Source organism: Nannospalax galili, unplaced genomic scaffold (assembly GCF_000622305.1).
Source record: "Nannospalax galili isolate Female #2095 unplaced genomic scaffold, S.galili_v1.0 scaffold242, whole genome shotgun sequence".
Classification (NCBI taxonomy): domain Eukaryota; kingdom Metazoa; phylum Chordata; class Mammalia; order Rodentia; family Spalacidae; genus Nannospalax; species Nannospalax galili.
Genome location: NW_008348081.1, coordinates 1903158 through 1907975, shown reverse-complemented (window position 1 = coordinate 1907975; position 4818 = coordinate 1903158).

Below are 4818 nucleotides of genomic sequence, written 5' to 3'. Positions count from 1 at the left end.
CACTTGTTTAAGCTTTCTCATTTTTTCTATTTTGGAAAATATCTCCATTCCCATATCCTTTTAATATCTTTTACATTCTCATATTTTTTAAAATAATTATGAGACTTAATAGCATTAACAAATAAATTTTCCATCAGTTGTGAGACTTCTTTTCCTTGGGATGTTAAGCAATGCTTATTCCCTTTCAAGTTTCTAGTGTCGAGCCAAAGTCTGATTAAAGTTTTACTGGGGAACTGTTCTGGATAGCTTTAGTGTCAACTTGACACACCTAGGTTGAGGGAACCTCAATTGGGAAATTTCCTCTTTTGGACTGGCCTGTGGCCATGTCTGAGGGGCATTTTCTTGATGAGTGATGTCAGAGGGCCCAGCCACTGTGGGTGGTGCCACCCCTGGGCAGGTGGGCCTATGTTGCATTAGAAAGGAGGCTGAGCAGGGGCCAGGGAAGCAAGTCAGTAAGCAGCGTTCCTCCATGGCCTGTGCTCCAGCTCCTGCTTCCAGGTTTCTGCCCTGATTTCCTACCTTGGGCTCCCTGATGAACTGCAACCTGGGAGATGTAAGCTGAATAAACCCTTTCCTCCCCAAGTTGGTATTGGCCAGAGTATTTTGTCACAGGAATGAAGAACAAACTAGGACAGAAATCAATGAATTTATTGAGCATACTCACTGAGATAACTGAGGGGTTGCTGAGGTGTATGTATGACCTGAGGGTATGCATACTGGAAAGCCTTTACCCAGCATGGGTCATGCCTTCTTTTCCTAGCCTTCCCCCAGATTGTATACTTTAGCTCTCTCCAAATCCAGGAGGTCATGTGTGATTAGGGTCAGATTACATACAGTTGGCCAGGAAGAGTGTCTGTACAATGAGGTGACGGTCCAATGATCCTACTTGGCCCTCTTTTAATGAAGAAGAACAACCATCAACAAGCCCAATTGTGACTATGTTTAGCGACCAGGTTCAGCTGAAGTTGTGATGATGGTAGTTATTTCATGCAGGAGGGACTGCTGTATAGTATCACATTATTAAAAGGACTGGGAATTTAAAAGGGTTTGGTGCTATGACCAACATATGAGGGAGAACATATGTCATTTGTTTTTCTGAGTATGTGTTACTTCACTTAGTATAACAGTTTCTAGAACCATCCATTTACCTGCAAATTTCATTATTTCATCCTTCTTTACTGCTGAATAGAACTCCATTGGGTAAATATACCACAATTTTGTTAACCACTTATCACTTAGGGGGCACTTAGGTTGCTTCCATGTCTTAGCTGTTATGAATAAAGCAGCAACAAACATGGTTCTACAAGTGTCTCTACAATAGGATGAATCCTTTGAGTATATGCCAAGGAGTGGTATAACCAGGTCATATGGTAGGTTCCTTTTTAGTTCTTTGAGAATTATTGACATTGTTTCCCATGGAGGTTGCACGAGTTTGCAATCCCACTGGAAGTGAATGAGTGTTCCCCTTTCTCCACATCCTTGTCAGCATTTGGTATCATTTGTTCTCTTGATCCTAGCCAGTCTGATTGGGGTAAGGTGATGCCTTAGGGTGGTTTTAATTTGCATTTCTCTAATTACTAACATTTTTTGAGATGTTTCTTAGTCATCTTTATTTCTTCATTTGAGAACTCTCTGTTTAGATCTTTAGCCCTTCTTTTAATTGAGAATTGGTATCTCAATTCTTTGTTTTTTGAGTTCTTTATATATTCTGGATGTTAAAACCCTGTTAGATGTGTCAATGGTGAAGACTTTTTTTCCCATTCTGTGGGTTTTCTCCTCACTTTTTAAAATATTTCTTTTGCTGTATAGAAGCTTTTTAGTATAATGAGGTCACACTTGTTGATTGCTGACCTTAATTTCTGAGCAACTGCTGTCTGATTTAGAAAATCCTTTCCTACACCCATATCTTGTAAGTTGCTCCCAATATTTTGTTCTAATAGTTTAAGGGTTTCCAGTTTCACATTGAGGTCTTTGATCCATTTGGAGTTGACTTTTGTGCAAGGTGAAAGATAAGGATCTAGTTTCATTCTTCAACAGGTGGAGATCCAGTTTTGCCAGCACCATTTGTTGAAGATGCTGTCTTTCCTCCATTGTGTGTTCTTGGCACCTGTGTCAAATAGCAGGTGGTGTGTACTTGGGTTAGAATCTTTAATGATGTTCCATTGATCTATGTGTCTATTTTTGTGCCAGTACCATGGTGCTTTTTAGACTATAGCTCTATAGTATAGTTGAGATCTGGTATAGTAATCCCCCCAGCATTGCTTAGGGTTGCTTTGCCTATCCAGGGTCTTTTGTGTTTCCATATGAATTTAAGGATGGTTTCTTCTAATTCTGTGAAGTATGTCATGGGGATTTTGATTGTGATTGCATTGAATCTATATATTGCTATTGGTAGGACAGTCATTTTCACATATTAGTTCTTCCAATCCGTGAGCATGGGAGGTCCTTCCATCTCCTAGTGTCTTCTTCAATCTCTTTCCTTAATGATTTAAAAATCTCATTGTAGAGATCTTTGGTGTCTTTGGTCAGATTTATTCCAAGATATTTTTTTTTTGCAGCTATTGTGAATGGGAGCATTTCCCTGTATTCTTTCTCACATTGCTTGTTACTGGTATATAGAAAGGTTACTGATTTTTGTAGATTGATTTTTATAACCTGCTACTAAACTGAAAGTGTTGATCAGTTTTAGGACTTTTCCGGTAGAACTATTGAGATCTCTTAGGTATAGTATCATATCATCTGCAAAAAGTGATAGTTTGACCTCTTCTTTTCCAATTAGTACTCCTTTAATTTCCTTCTCCTGTTTTATTGCTCTAGCAAGAGTTTCAAGCACTATGTTGAAAAGGAGTGGAGATAGTGGACATCCTTGTCTTGTTCCTGATTTTAATGGGAATGCTTCCAGTTTTTCTCCATTTAGAATGATGTTGGCTGTGGGTTTATTGTATACAGTTTTAATTATGTTGATGTATGTTCCCTCTAGTCCAATTCCCTCTAGAACTTTGAACATACATGCATGTTGAATTTTCTCAAAAGCCTTTTCTGCATCTATTGATGAAAAATGTGGTTTTTGTCTTTGAATCCATTTATATGATTAATGACGTTTATTGACTTGTGTATATTGAACCATCCTTGCATCTCTGGGATAAAGCCTACTTGATCATGGTGAATGATCTTTTTGATGTGTGTCTGTAAGAGGTTTGAGAGTATTTTGGTGAGAATTTTTGCATCTATGCTCATTAAGGGTATGGGTCTATAGCTTTCTTTTTTGGTTGTGTCTTTACTCGGTTTTGGTATTGGAGTGATGCTGCATTCATAGAAGGAATCTGGGCATTCTTCCTCTGTTTCTATCATTTTGAATAATTTAAATAGTATTGGTTGGAGGTCTTCTTTAAATGTCTGGTAGAATTCTTCTGTAAATCCATCTGGCCCTGAGTTTTTTTTAGTTGGGAGGCTTTGTATTACTCTTTCAATTTCCTCATATGTTTTAGTCTGTTTAAACTGTTGATCTCTTGGTTTAACTTTGGTGGTTCCCATGATCTTAGATATCCATCCATTTCGTTTAGATTTTCAAATTTGGTAGCATACAGGTTTTTAAAATCCCTTACTTGCCATTCCTTTATGCCCCCGCCTGCGGGGACCCTGTACAGGTAAAGCTCGAGGGGGACCACTCCCTGAAAGGAAAAACGGGTGAGAAAGAGTAGACGGAGCCCAAGCAAGTTATGGGTATGGGAGGGGGACTGAGCAATTCAGCAACGTGACTGACTGCCAGGTGTTCCAAGAGATTACTGCATGACTTATCTTTCTGAGAACTGTTTGCAAGAGGAAGAGAAAGATAACCTTGCCATAAATTCTTTCCCAAGGTTACTTGTGCAAGCAGAATGTCCTGCTTAAGTCAACTGTTTGTAGAACTATATTATATTTTTTGGTAATGATTGTTGTTTCTCCAGCTCCCGACATCTCACCCTTTATTAATAACTTTAGCGAATGAAGGATCTGCCTTAGGCTATGTGGTGGGTCCCCCGAGTCGGGATTCTTGTTTCTTTTGGTAAGGCCCCTGTCTTAGGCTACACAAACTGCTTCCATGTTCAGTACCCGCAAGTATGGGGTATGCCCCTGAATCATGGGTTTGTGCTATTCCCATCATTGAGTACCTTACAGCTGAGAATCTGTCTCCGATCTCTGGCACCATAATATTCCCGTCGTTGATCTTTTCATTAGCAACTAAAGTTCCACCAAGTATTGGGTGGGTTAGCAAGGGTGGAAAAGTCTAAGGGTGCTGAGGGGGATCCAAAGGATGTGTCATACTCACTATCCTCTGGATCTTCAAGCTGTAGCTGATGGTAGTGGATAGAGGCCTTAGTGGCCGAATCAATTTGTTTTTTAATAAAGTCAGTAATCTTTCGGAACACCCATGGCCCAAAGGAAATTATGAGCAAGAACCCCACCAGGGGCCCAAGGAGAGGTAGAAGATAGGGCAGGATTCCATTCCACATGCTCCACATGGGGTTTGCAAAGAGCTCTTGGCATCTTTTTTCTAGCTCTTCTTGGTGCTTTCTGATCTGATCCCTGATGATCCCGGACTTGTTGGTATAAAAGCAGCATCTTTCCTGTAAAGCTAAACAGATACCTCCCTTGTCTGCTGTTAGTAAATCAAGTCCCCATCTATTTTGTAAGACAACCTCAGCCAGTGAGCCTACCTGGTTCTGAAGATCTTGTACAGAACGATAGACCATATTAACATCATCAATTAACTGCTGAGATAATTTGTTGTAGGTGTCTATTGCCACTCCTACACCAGCTGAGCCAGTAGCAAGTGCC